Genomic DNA, 15610 nt, shown 5'->3' on the forward strand with positions numbered 1-15610 from the left:
TTTATAGACAGTTGCATCCTCTCTCAAATGAGCACTTGCCCCGTCGCGTCGGGCAACCTGAAAGCCAACTTCACCTGCCCAAAGGTTTTATTTGCCTGCCTGGGGCAGGTTTGCAAGCCTTAGTGTCAATGCCTGAGTTTTTTAAAATAGTAAAAAAAAAAGGCAAAGAAGTTTAACACATCGTCACCTGGTTTATGGAGATGAGGTAGCCCTGACTTGTTGTGGTCGGGGGTACAGCGGGCTGCAGCTGTTGGAGGGAAGCGACGAGGGCAGCAGAGTCAAAAGCATGTGTAAGATATCCAAGCGGTGGATCTCTCGAGTCACTGAATGAGTGACAGCGGTGAAGCTGTCTGGATGTCTGGGCTTATTGTTTCCTTTAACAAAAGCGTTTTGTCCACTACAGCGGAGCTGTCTGTCACAGTTAGTCACTGATATTTCTGGTCTTTTGTGCGTGTGTGGCCTGCACTGTGTGTCCGTGACCTGGCTTTGCACCTTGGTATAGACGTGTGTGATCGAGGGGATTGTATGTTAAGTGCGTGTGTGTGTGTGTGTGTGTGTGTGTGTGTGTGTGTGTGTGTGTGTGTGTGTGTGTGTGTGTGTGCGCGCGTGCGTGTGCGTGCGTGCGTGCGCATGTCTGTGTGGTATGGCTGTATCTCTGTCATGAGATTTTGATCTCCCGTCAGGCAGAATTGTCCCCGCTGCTACTGTATGATGTTACCCCCTCACTCCACTACCGCCTCCACATCCACAGTCAACCTCCAGGGACTGATAGATAGAAATCAGAGTTCCGACTGTGCCTGCATGCTGCTCTCAGGCAGCAGCTGTCTGCTCGCACTTACAGAACTCTTTGAAAAGGGCTTTACCTCTAAACGCCCCACTCACCCATCCATACCCCCCCCCCCCATACCCCTCTCTCTGCCACCAGCAGCCACTGGGATGGCACACCCAAGCAATTTGCCTCAAGTGTCCCCAGCTTTGTTCCCCTCATCCCCCTTCATCAGATGCTCCCGCAGCCCTTCATTTTTCACATGGCGTTATGGAATGCTGTGCCCATTAATCATGCTTTTTCTCAATCGTTCTGGTGTTCGGGCCCAACTTTTCTTCCCTGCCAATTAAAGGCTATGATGTATATCTGGAAAAAGCTAAAGTTGGAAAAGCATATCTCTCTCTCTCTCTCTCTCTCTCTCTCTCTCTCTCTCTCTCTCTCTCTCTCTCTCAGCTTTTTGGCTGGTCTGGACCAGACTCACATTGGCAGAAGATAATCAGCAGTTCTCACACAAACGATAACAACAAAAACGAAGGAAGGCGAGGAAAGGATTTGCTCACATCCTGCCCGTTGGGCAACCAGTGAAGACAAGGGAATTATTTTGGCAGTGACGCTAATGTGGCGATGGTTGCCGTTTCCTAAACTGATTTTCTTAATCCACCACCATGCTCTGTAAACACGGGGGCTTGATTTTGTTATCTGGGAGGTCCCTTCGTCTCATGGACAACACTCATGCACGCGCATATCTGCACGCGCTTGTACACACACACACAAACACACACACGCACACGCACCAACACCTCATCCCTCTAACCCCCTCCTAGTCAGCCGGTGCCCTAATTAGTCAGAATTAAGACGAATGCCTGGGCCTCCCGCGATCAATTGGTATTGAGCGGACCTTCGCTCGCCCCTGCTTGGGGGGGCTCTCTCGGCCGGCAGATCATTTATATCAATCGCTTTTGTTTTTCTTTCCTTGCCCCTTTCTCCCTTCCCCCCCATCCCAGGCATCTACCATTCCTTGTTTCTGGCCAACAAGCAGTCTTATTGGTTTCTTGTGCAGAATGGAAGCAGGGCAAAATGGGAAACGCCTGCTGCGTTAACCGCCATGGTTGTATTGATGGTGCAGGGACAAGGTCCTTGGGAGTGGGCCAAGAAACATTCCTCCCGCGGTCGCATATGGATGGATGCATGCGTATGCGCGATAATGTCTATTTGTGGGAGCGTGTGATCGATTAGTGAGTTGATGGTGTGATGTGTGCGCTCATAGTGTGTTCTTGGTCCTCTTATAATGTGGTCCCTTGCAGCATCGTGCTGCTAACAAGCTCACCCTTTAGAAGCAGGAGTCCCTCTGCTTTGCCCTTTACTCCTTTCATAGGCTCCACTGAAATATTTCCTCCCTGCGTCCCTCTCTCTGCCTTTATTGTTTGTTGTTCCCAGAGAGACGACTTGTTCCATGCCTTTATTGATTCAGCCCATCTGGACAGATCTCATATCGGGTGTTGAAGGGGGTCTATCTATATACAACCCCCCCCCCCCCACACACACACACACACACACACACACACACACACACACACCACCCCTCCTTATGTTAACCCCCCCACCCCTCGCCCACCCCTCCCCCATTTTCTGTGCCCTTCGTAGTACCAGCGCCATGTGAGAATAAGAACAGGATATGAAAAATCTGAGGGAGGAGAGGAACAAAGAGAGGCAGGAGGAATGGAGAGACAAGACAGAAGCTATACGTCTCAGCAGGGGCGTCACAAGGGGGGGAAAGTGGGACTGAGTTACTAGGGCCCAAGGTGGAGGGGCCTGGAATTATTTTATACTTTAGCTATTGAAAAATAGCAGATATACAAGCTCACAGCGCGGCACGAGTGCCACGCTGCAAGCTGTAGATCTGCTATTTTTGAAAAGTCGTGAAAATGTGTGCAAATCTTTGAATATACACCAAGTGCCGCGCTGCGAGCTGGTAGATCTGCTATTTTTGAAAAGTCATGAAAATGTGTGCAAATCTTTGAATATATGTATTTTTTAAGCGAACATTTGTAACTCAAAATTTTGCTTCTGGGGGGTCCCTGGAACTAAATATTTTGAGATGGGGGTCCGTTTTGGGGGTCCTTCACATGAACAAGTTTGAGCACCACTGACCACAGATTTTCACGATTTTTCTAAAATAGCAGATCTACAAGCTTGTGGTGCCACGCTGTGAGCTTGTATATCTACTATTTTTCAATAGTTAAAGTAGGCTACCCAGGGCCCAGAATTTGGTGCGACACCCTTGCGTCTCAGGACGATGGGAGATTGAACCTTCTGCTCCACAGGCTCTCTCTCAGAATTGCTCTCTCCATCAACGTTTTCTTTTTTTCTTCTTTTTAATGGCTCAAAACCACTGCTTACTAGCAGGCCATATAAGCCGTTTTAACCTACTTTTCTATTTTGACCCCCTCCCTCTCCATGTAGTGTTCAGATATCGACTACAGCATGTGATGCGTGCTCTATACAAGTGTGACTTTCTTGTGCTATTCTTGTGTGTTATTAGGTCTGGCCAGGCGCTGCTCCGTGGGGAAATTCATTATAGGACAAATTAAATAGAGAAGGGGAAAGAGCACATTTATTAGTCCAATTTCCAAGGTTAATGGTACAGTGGTGAACTGCGGCTTGTAACAGACAGTGATCCCAGATGACCTCGGTGTGTCTCTGTGGGTCACTGGTCCTGTACTTTGATATACTTTGTCATGTGGCGGTAATGTGTGAGAGTGTTGCATACTGATTGCCACTCCCCCCACCCCCTCCGCGGACACAGCTAAAACTCTCAGGTCAGCTGCCTTTTCTTGTGTGCTGCATGCTTTGTCTGCACGACTGGGGGACTTGTGATGTTGCCACTAGCTACAGACCAGTCGTGACTTTGCTGTGTGATGCCAAGCTTGGACGTAGGCGTAGGTAGGGGTGGGCGATATGGTAATAATTTTCGCTGAGACGATACAAAGTCTCCACGATATGCCTTTTTAGACGTATCGTGTATCGTGATTCGTGATATAGCTTTGGAAAATATCGTGATATTGTATTTTTCCATGTCGCACACCCCTACTTGGACGCTAAACGAAGTAGCATTTTGTAATTCCGTTGCAGACTAGTCCGATGTCTTCTTCTCGCAATATGAACTTTACCGCGACCCGGTAAATTATTTTAACATGGACTCCAATGGAGGCGCATCCCCGGGACCCCAGGACCATTACATGAATGAGTCCCTGGGCGACTTGAATGAGTTTTTGATGCGGGATGCGCACGTAATGACATCACTGACTTTTCAACCTATCTTCATATAATTGATCCTCACTAATGTTCATGATAAAATAGCACAATCTTTTTCTACTAGGTCTGTGTCTCATAGGAGGGCTGTGGGCAGTTCAGAAATCCATCTACCAATGACATCATCGTTTGGAAGATTCAAGATTTTTTTTGAATATATTTAGATTTGTATTATCGCTAAAACAATGGCTTCCATGATTATAACATTGTAACTTTTCAGGAATAGAAAGCCTGCAGTTTCTATTAGCTTGGATAGGTTGAAAAGCGGTGAAGTCGGCCTTTAAGGTGGCTCTACACCAAACAGACTACTCCCAAATAGGGATGTCAACGGCTAACTGGTTAGCTGGTTAGTTGCTTGTTAAAAATATCTGCTATGCTTAACGGCTTCGGGGATAATTTTCATAATAATATGTCCTGGACCTAGATAGTGTTATTTTGTTATGGCGAGATGTAATTTTGTTAAACAGACTCGGGGAGGCACAAGATAGTAAGTAGTCTTAGGTCCGATTATACAACACTAGAATGAGAGACAGCTGTATATAAACAAGAATTGACACACAGTCAATATAAAATCTGGTGGATTGGTGTGTTGAAGTTAGTGTAAAAAAAGTTTGAAAAAAAATGTTTTTGAAAAAAAAAAAAAGTTTGAAAAAAAAAATTAGAAAAAAAAAAAGTTTAGGTCCAAAAATGTGTTAAAAAATCGACCTGATGGTGGCGCTATATGGGACAGATCCATGTCGATGAGATAAGTGTAGACATACAGCGATTTGTGTGATTTTAGGGCAAAAACTGTAGGAGCAGTATTCAAAAATGTGTTTTAAAAGATTTGGCGGGGGTCCCTGGAGCTGCGGGGGTCCCTGGAAGGGTGGAGGTTGTGGATTGGCAGACAAGGATTGTGTGTGGAAAATTTCACATGGATAGGGGCAAAAAAGTGTGATGTGACGTGACAGACAGACAGACTGACGGACAGACAGGCGGTGGAGGTTTTCATAGTAACTGCGACCTGACGGTCGCAATTATAATCATTAGTATTGTTTATTTTAATTATTATTATTAAGGAACTCTAGAAATCTCAGTTGGAACTGTTACCCCAGTGACCCGATGCTGGATAAGCGGTTGAAGATGGATGGATGGATGGATGGATTATTTTAGAGTAAGCTACTTTATTTACCATTATTGTGTAGCAATAAAACACAGGCTTATAGTTTAATAAAGAGCCTAAATGCAACAATAGTATAGGCTTGTCATTCATGATGGATTGCTTTGTAGATTAGCATTATTGGACTAAATGTAAAGACGCTACGCTGCGCCAACCGTGAATTCAACACAATCTGCTGTTGAGCAGTTTAACCAATTTGCTACGTACGTCTACACAAACGGTCAGATTACAAAGATAAATTGCTTAATGAAGGCTCACGGATGTCACCATAGGGTACGCTCCAGCAGAATGTCCCGTAATGATCGTATTATTTAAAGAGGAGCATTTTAATCCGATCGGTCGTCGTTTCCCTAAAAAGGTATTAATGTATCTAAGTGCAGTACACCTCGCAACCGATGGGGTCGCATGGCTGAAAAACAACAGAAAATGACGTCTGATCGGATTAAAATGCTGTTTATTAAACAATACGAAAGATACGGGTAATTCTGCTTGAGCGTACCATACTGTGACATCTGTGAGACTTCAGTAAGCACTTTATCTTTGAAATATGAACGTTTTTGTAGACGTACGTAGCAAATAGGTTTAACTGCTCAACACGAGGTTGAAGTGAATTTATTACGTAACGTGCGCAACACCGTGACTCGTGTCGTGCCCTATCTAAATTGGTCGGGCTAACAGTGCTAAATGTAGCATAATCAGTGTTTGTGTAACTTCAGTCAGAAGATAATCTGACGGTTCTGACAGACTTAACCTCCTCGCGTTGTGAGCTTGTAGAAGAGCAAACATAGAGTTGGGTCGCCGTTTTATTCCATGAGTAATTGTGTATAACATGCCTGCATTAGCCTGCAGCTAGCGCTAGCTAACGTTAGCGTTAGCCGTTAGCCACACATCCAGAATAGTCCAACGGCGAGTGAACGATTGCATTCCGTGTCCTTCATGGATTTTTTTCCCCCTGGCTGTCAATGTTTTTATTGTCCAACACGTGTATGATTCTCTCTGTATAATAAACATTTGGTTGCATAACACAAAGAATGATAGCCGATGTACAGCTACAGAGTCTTTTCTCTCTGGCTCCCGTTTAGAGATGGGACGTTCGAGAACGAATCGAGTCTTTTGAACGGCTCTTTGAAATGAACGATGGGATCCGGTTCAGGAGCCGTTCCTTTCTAAATGAACAGTTGTGGGGAAAAGTAGGCAATTCCTTTACATAAGTACAAATATCAATACTGCAATCGATGTGGAAATACTCTGCCACAGTAGAAGTTTGGATTGTTAACGTACTTTTATATATATATATATATATATAGGGGCTGTTAAGTATGACATCATTTTGTAGGCAGAGGAGAATTTCTGCCCCCAGTTTCCGTGAATCTTTTTACTATTTTTACTATTTACGTAAGCAATTTACCCCGAGTGAGAGGACATTATGCTCTGATAATGTCCTGTGTTAGGGGGTGATCGGACGAGGCGAAGCCGAGTCCGATAACCCCCTAACACAGGACATTATCAGAGCATAATGTCCGACCCCGAGTGGTAAATAGCTTTTCTACCACTTTTTCCCATATACATGAAAGAAAACACATAGTTGTAACTTGCAAGGATCTTAAGTTACAATCATTATTGCCTATAAAACTTCCGCCATAACAACAAATAGTGCCACAAACAACATCTTCTACTCACCACCAGATGGCGCCAACTCCATGCTGAGACAGATGTCGCCTTACGCGACCGAGTATTTCCCGGTGAATCTGTGCGCAAAGGTGGGGGCCGATGGGCAAGGAGGGTTGCGAGCTTATGAGAAACAACTAAAATAAGACCTTAAAACCTGGCGAAAACAGTTGCGTGCATTAGCGCAAATGGAAAACATTCAATTAACTTCTGAAAAGCCTACACGGCCTTTAAACAGCGTGCATACGGTGCATTAGATGAGGATAAATGAAATCATTAAATGGAAATCATTAAATTAACTTCTGAAAAGGCTTCTTCTAAGCCTACACTATATAGCCTACTAAAAACGAGTGAATCTTGCCACACGTGAATAATTGTGGTTCAGTGGTTGTAAACAATAACACAGACAATATAAAATCCTTAGTCTAGTTGTGGGAAGAAAAGGATATCATCATCATCATGGCCCCAAATAACTTTTAAATATCTTGCAATTGGAGACGAGTCTCTTACTAAATCGGCAAGAGTGCCTCTCATTTTCAATACATAAAGGCTAAGCTATAGAACCTCTCCATCATCAGCAATAGTCAGTGGTGGTGCGTGTCCCCCAGACCCCCACACTCCCAAGCCCCCACCTTTGCGCACAGATTCACCGGGAAATACTCGGTCGCCTAGCTTACAGCTAAGCTAACGTCAGTTAAAAGCACCGTTCCGGCCGTAAATAGAGGCTGTTCGCTTCCAGAAAGGCATAGGTTCAGAGAAAAGGGGCTTTAAAGTTGGCGGATTGCATTGGATCCAAATAAATCGGCGACGATAGTACGCACGTTGGTAAACATAGGACCGCTGCGACCGTCATTTGTTGGTGGGGGGAAAGGTGTTCCGACCATAGCGTTCCGACTCCCTCCTGAAGTCCCCGGATGCGTTCATCGCGTATTGATCTCGGAAATGTGCCTCATTTGCATGTACATCCGGGCATTTCACACATTCCGGCTATTGTGGCCTCATTTACTACTGTTTTAAGCCAATCACAATCCAGTATTTGAACACGTGACTAGAAAAAGTGGTAGAAACATTTTTCTTCTCTGTGTTGTTGAAAGGAAAGTGTTAGAATGATACTTTAGTCGTTATTTTTTAGTCGTTGTTTTTTGAAATAGCGAGGGACAGAAAATGCTCTGGGGGCAGATTCTCCTCTGCCTACAAAATGATGTCACGGCTTAAAAGCCCCATATATATACTTTTTATTGCAATGATTTCAATTCATAATTCACATTTTATGTCCATAGTTGCAATAATTTTCTTTTCTTTTTATTTATTTTTTTTACATCTTTTTTAAACACCACCACCACAAACACCCACCACCTACATAACACAATAAAAAAAACATGAAATAAAATAAAAATAAAATAAAGAGGCTTTTTTTGGAAAATACAACATAAAATGGACCGCAACAAAAAGAAGAGGGGTTATGTGGGCACGTTATCCTTATTTATGAATGTTAATGTACTTGAGTAAATGTACAAAAGTATGGGTATCAAAATATAGTAGAAAGTACTCATTATGCAGAATGTCCTGTTTCACAGGTTTTCCCAATTAATAAAATGTAGAAAAATCATTTGAAAATAGCAGATCTACAAGCTCACAATGCGTCGCAACGCGACGCATTGTGAGCTTGTAGATCGGCTATTTTCAAATGGCAGGTATGTACCTATATATATGTCAGAAATAAATGTATACAGGGTTGTATAAGTTATTTGTTGTAATTATAATCAAAATCTACAAAGTAAGCGCATTGTGAGCTTGTAGATCGGCTATTTTCAAATGGCAGGTATGTACCTATATATATGTCAGAAATAAATGTATACAGGGTTGTATAAGTTATTTGTTGTAATTATAATCAAAATCTACAAAGTAAGTAACTATAGTAACTAGAATGAGCCAGTCTTTTGAACGGCTCTTTGAAAGGAACGGATTCCAGAGATCCGGCTCACTTCAAAGAGCCATAAATCCCATCTCTACTCCCGTTGCCGTTTGTAACCCATAGTCTGGAGGAGCGTTAAACTCGCCTGCGATTGGCTCTAATGCAGTTCTTTTCCCCCCTTCCCCCATTGTCTGGGGGGCCGCGACAGCCAATAGGCAAAAGGTCCCCTGTATGTCGTGCCAGAACAACAACGAAATGTTGAAATCTGTTCCAGATTTAAAAAGAAAGGAGTGTAGACGACAAAGGTGCAGACAGCAGCTTGTCGGCAGCAGACTTATCCCGTCTGCTGAATCGTGGCTGAATCGGCGTGGTCTAAAGCTGCCTTAGGTAATTGGCACTCGGTGAAATGGGTTACAATGGTCCTTTCAATATCATATAATGTTCACAGTATCAAATATTGTGGTCATACTGTAAGTGTAAACGGAATTGATCCTTGGTCAGAGTGTAGTGGAATGTTTTTGCTTTGATACAATTAGAGCTCGGTCCAGAGAAGTAAACCTTGGCTAACAGACTTCAACTACAGTATATTGCAAAGCAAAGATGTCCCTGCAGGTTATAAGCTCATGCTTTTACTGATGCAAGGCCAAGTGAGCTCTGTATGCATTCTCACAATGTCTCACAACATCCGTTTGTGGTACACGGTGCACAGTGAAATTGCACACGCTTCATGCGGCATGTCACGTGTGTGCAATCAGTGTGCGTATGCTCATGCAAAAGAGAGCATGCATGTGTGATGTTTAGAGGGGCAGAGTGAACATTTTTAATGTGTGTGCTCTCGGTCCTAATCTCAGTCACTTGTCCCTGAGGCCATGAAGGCTGTCCTGGCATTCCCCTCTCGCGCTCTCTGAGTTTCTTTCCCCCGGCACAGACTCTGTAGTTCTGTTTGTTTCTCTGCCACCTGCTTTGCAGAGACGAGGGCTGACAGATGTCAACGGTGCCTTCTCCTTTCCTCCAGACAGTGTACAGCACTAGAAAACCTCCCTCAATCTGCTTCGAGATCATAGTTTTAGGGGATATGCGGGATATGGTGGATGGGCAGAAGGTTTTTATTGCGTCATTATGTGTTAAGGGGAGGGAAATTGTAACTATTAATCCCCCTCTTTTCCTCCGCCGCACCGTAGAGCATACAGCATGATAGAGACAAAGTGCCATGTAAATATTAAGTATCCTTTTACAGTTTTGCCCATTCACCTATATTTTCTGCTTATTATCCTCTCCCTAATGAGTCTCTGTGGAGAGAACCAAAACATTTCATATATTACCGCCCCCCCTCCCCGTTTCTCTTTCCCTCCTTCCCTGTGGTGTGTTTGTGTGTGCATATGTGAATGTGTGTTTGTGCTTGATAAAGTGGGACGGTTGGCAACCATTTGCGCCTGACTTTGCCTTTGTGAATACGATCGAGGAAAGTGCCGTGACTTTAGTTTTGTTCTCCAGCTCCCTGCCGTGCTAGAATTACTATAACTTGGACCATGAGCCACCCGAGAGAGAGAGGGAGGGAGGATCAGGGGAGCAGGAGAAGTGCGATAGCATAGAGCTTTAAGTGATGAGCACGTTGGATGCTGATGAGGCAAGATATAGAGACAGGGGCGTCACATGGGGGGGAAAGTGGGACTGAGTTACTAGGGCCGGAGGTGGAGGGGGCCTTAACTATTTTATTCTTTAGTTATTAAAAAATAGCAGATCTACAAGCTCACAGCGCGGCACGAGCTTATAGATCTGCTATTTTTGAAAAGTCGTGAAAATGTGTGCAAATCTTTTTTTTAAGCGAACATTTGTAACTAAAATGTTGCTTCTGGGGGGGTCCCTGGAACTAAATATTTTGAGATGGGGGTCCGTGGCCAAATACATATCATTTTAGGGGTCCTTCACATGAAAAGGTTTGCGCACCACTGACATACATGCATGCTACATGCGCTGTGAGCTTGTATATCTGCTATTTTTCAATAGTTAAAGTACCCAGGGCCCAGAATTAGGTGCGACACCCCTGTGTAGAGAGACTAATGCCTGGCCTCCAGGTGACATGCCTGCCACAGTGATGGTCCCTGTGGGACACTTTGTGATAGTGAGTCAACCGTCGGTAGCCTGCCCTGAACCCCCTGCCAATGCCTGCCATGCCCACTGGCCATCCGAGTTGTTGCAGATGGCACAAAAAGGCACTAACATAGCAGGGACAAGCTCATAAGTAAAAACACAAAACAGAGATATACTAGAACTAGAAAAGTGTGCTGCTCGGGTTGCCTAGCCTGTCATTAGCTAGACTGATAAACGGCCAGTCGGAACGGAATATGAAAAACCTACGTCTGGATCACATGACTACAGAGTTAATGTGCCTCGGCTTGCATTAGGTTTGGACAACATCTGTAGGAGGCAAAAGAAAAAGTTTTGCAAAAATCTGCCTCATGGTGGTGCTTTAACAGTCCGATTTGAAAAGAGAGAAAAATCACACCCGTGTGAACTGAGCGGTGGTTTACCCACCTAACTGTACTGTACTGTACATATTCTGTGTTCTATATCTATGAATTCTATGTGTTCTAGATCTATGAATTCTGTCACCCCCCCCCCCCCCCAGGCTAGTCTCAACTGCACCCTCTTACCCACCAACCCCCCCCCCCCCCTGTGTGTGTGTGTGTGTGTGTGTGTGTGTGTGTGTGTGTGTGTGTGTGTGTGTGTGTGTGTGTGCCTGGCCTGGCCTGAAAACAGCGCCCCTCCCTTAACATGTGTGGTCATAAAAGGTACTGTAGGGCAGGCTACATACAGACCCACCCACATACACAGACACATACACGGATACACGGATACACACACGGCCACTCTATGGAGACGGTGTGACCACCGCTCAAAAAGAGAGATTCTTCCTTGGCCTACTGGGTGTACCTTGGCCTAGTATATGTGCAAAGTTTCACATCGAGTGGTCCAGCTGTGGCCGAGATTAGGTGTCCGCAGACTGACAGACGGACTGACAGATGGACAGGCGTACTCAGAGGATCGAAAACATAATCCTTCGCCTTTGGCCAATCCAGCCAGGTGGGGATAATAATAATGAACATCTAGCTTCTGGTCTTTAACTACATTCACCGTATTTAAAAACTAAAAACTAAAAACATCTTTCTTGAAAATGATGAAATGCCCAGAATATGGGCACCAGGGTTGAAGTGCTTAATACTATGATTGTTGGGAAATAGCACCTCTTACTATGCTAGTGGACAGAAGTCACCTTTCAGCAGGCAAGTTAGAGAACCATACCAGTGAACTGCCGTGTTGACTATAAGTGGTAAATGGTTATTTATCTGGCGCCTTTATCCAAGGCGCTTTACATAGATTGTGCATTACATTCACCATTCACACACATATTTATACACCGATGGCGGAGGAAACCATGCAAGGCACCAACCAACTCACCGGGAGCAACCAGGGGTTCAGAGTCTTGCTCAAGGACTCTTCGGCATGTGGACAGGAGGAGCTGGGATTTGAACCTCCGACTATCACTCACTCACACTACACATTACTGCCAGTGTTGACTATTTCCCAAAGCGTACCGTAGGTTTTCTTTTTCTTTTATCCAAGTAAACCAAAGGATTCTATCATTAATGTAATTATGGCAAATCAATCTGCAGGGATCGGCTTAACACACTAAGTATTGCAGACTTCAGACTATCAGGCAGACTTTCTCCCAGACTCTTAGCCCTGACCTTCTAGTCAGGGACAGTTTTTGGACATCACCATGAAAGGCACAGGTTATTTTACTGTAGTTACTACAGTAAAATATAAAAGAAAAAATATAAAGAAAGTAAAATGTCCATGTCCATGCATTATAGCACATTATTCAGGTATGTTTGGCAATGTGTTCATGATTTTGGAGAAAATCAAAAATGTGAAGTCTGAAAATAAAGAGTAGGAGCCGTCGCCGGTTTTCAACAATTTTCTTGACAGTTGTTATTGAATGTGGCTGTGGTTTGATGCAAATGTATCTCTTCTACTAGCTGTTGGGTTTGTTTGTTTGTTTGTTTGTTTGTTTGATTGATTGATTTGAATACTTTATTAATAGTTTTCAAAAAGTGCAGAGGTGCAGTTATCCTCCCCTCCCCTGTCCCTTCTTTGTATATACTTACTGTTTGTATAGATTTACTGTTTGTTTTTTGTTCTTTCTTTTTTTACCGACTATATCTACTGCATAGTACTGTGTTCTATTCGTCTGTCATTCAATGTTATATGAGATACTTAAATGGTTTCCTGTGGAAATAAACTTAGTCTTTTCTAGGATCTCCTTTTAGTAGACCTTGTACCAGTGAACTGTACCGTCATGGAACTGTACCCTTCCTATGCAAACTTCTTATAAATCTTCAATCAATCAGTCAAACAAAAGCCCCTGAGGGGCATAAAGACATAAAACTACGCACAAAAAGTTAGGAAACTTAAATTCGGTCCATTATATTTCGCATTCAATAATACAAATTGGTATTGTGTTTTATATCATTTTTATCATTGATTAGTCACATTTACAACAAGGTACAGCTTCTAAGTATCTGGCATTTGTGGAATGAGCAGCACAGCTAAACGTGTGGGTAATGCCCCCCCAAACATTGCCAACATGCCCTGCAATACTGTTCTGCTGGCATTTGGGCTTCCCTGGCACGAGTTTAAAATGAACAAAGTGTAAAAATGGCCAATGTGTGTTGTTTTTTTCTTTTCCTTATTATTGTGAGAGAGTGCAATCATTCAATGCACCAAGCAACAAAGGTGAATACCAATACAGAACAATACAGAACAATATTGCAGGACATTTTGACAAACCTATGGAGGCGCTACCCACACGTTTGGCAGTGTTGCTGCTCATTCCACTCATTTATAAAGGTGACTAATCAACGATAAAAATGCTATCAAACACAATACCAATTGGTATTATTAAAGGGGAGATGTAATGAACCGAAGTTAAGTTTCCTAACTTTTTGTGCGTAGTTTATAAATAAATACAATACTATCCAAGAAATCATTCATATTTACCGAAAACAGTTGAGGAGTAATTTCTTTTGGCAAGCTAGAAGACTAGTCTAGGTCCAGTTGCAAAGTTGCTCTTTCATGTCGGTTTTGAAGGAGGGTAGGGAGTCGCAGCTTTTGATGGCTGTTGGAAGGGCATTCCATAACAGTAGAATGAATTCATCCCCATGATTGCCTCAAATCTGGGGACAATGAAATCAGTTTGTTTTGAGAGGTCTGTAGTTTTGATTTGAGTCAAAATGACATTGGACGAGTGCTCTAGCTAGCTGGTGTCTTCTGTGCATTCCCACTGACCAACGAGAAGATCCTGCCCAAAAAAACGTTGACTCTTTGGTTGGCTTCTTGATGACCTTTCTGGGTAATATCAAAATACAGCCAGTATAGAACCAAGAGGGCCTGTAGCCTGGAAAACTGTCTCCCTTTTCTCCACAATGTACTGTATTCAGGAGAATTTGACATCGTAATGGGATCCACAAGACTTGTTAACCCAGGTCCTGAATAATGGGTTGTCGTCAGGCCTCCCAGGCGGCAGCCAGCAGGACCTCAGAGATGTGCCTGGGGGTGCATGGGTTGGTGAGGGTGTGGGTGCTGTTGGACTGTTGCGTCTGTCTACTCTATCAGGAGATTTGTGTGGATGCTTAGGGGAACAGGGAGTGGAGACAGTGTCAGGGCAATACCCTTGATGGTGATGTGATTGAGTAGACAGCCTGTGACCCGCTCCTCTCTTCACCCCACCACCCATCTTCTCCACCCCTCCTCTCTCCTCTCCCCTCTTCCCTCACAGCCCCACTCCTCTCCTTAGACCACAGCTCTCAGAGAATGAGCGATCACTTAAAACAGCGCTGGTTATTATATGTAAGCACATCCTAGTAATTTATGCATGATTGCCTTGCAATCTGAGGCAATTCATCATTCCCTTTCCTATCTTTCTTTTTTTAATCTGTTGGCGTCTTGTTCCTCTGGAGTTTAATCTATAGGGCTATTAAGAATGCCTGTGTAATAATGGCTCCCGCTCAGGTGACAGTGTGACATTGGCAGCGTCATTTCCAAGGGTTTGGGAGTTGTGAGCACTGCAGGCGACCTGAAAGAGAAGAGGGACGCTCTGACTTTTATGGCTGTGTGGGGGCCACGCTGTGGAGCTGCTGGACCATCAGCGCTATTGCTGTGTACAAGACCTTCGCTCTTATCGGCAGATGGGAAGGTTCCACCACTGTGTAAAAGTGAGAACACTGTGTAACTGTTCTGTCAGGCTTTTCTCGTTGTTTGATGTGATGAGGCCATGTGTCTCTATGCAGATTTTGAGGGCTCTCCTGGGGGCAGTAATGCATGGTGTTCACAGTCTGCCCTTTAAAATTTAAGTGCAGTGTGTGTGTGTGTGTGTGTGTGTGTGTGTGTGTGTGTGTGTGTGTGTGTGTGTGTGTGTGTGTGTGTGTGCGTGTGCGCGCGTGCGTGCGTGCGTGCGTGTGTGTGTGTGTGCACGCGTGTGTGTGTGCGCGCGTGTGCGCGAACGTGTGTGTGTGCGTGCATGGCAGCGTGGGTGGGTGCGTTTGTTTGTATAAAGGCAGTTTATTGGTAGGGTTTGCTAGGTAAGTAGGCTAGTGTACGGTTTAACAATCGTCAAAATGTTATGCCATAAACTAAACGATATACTATATAAAGGCAATTTTTTAATCGAGTGAGTGACATTGTCATCATTTACAAAAAGGCTACAGTACATACAGTAATTGCATTAATT

This window comes from Nannobrachium achirus, assembly GCF_963921795.1.
Source record: "Nannobrachium achirus genome assembly, chromosome: 4".
Classification (NCBI taxonomy): domain Eukaryota; kingdom Metazoa; phylum Chordata; class Actinopteri; order Myctophiformes; family Myctophidae; genus Nannobrachium; species Nannobrachium achirus.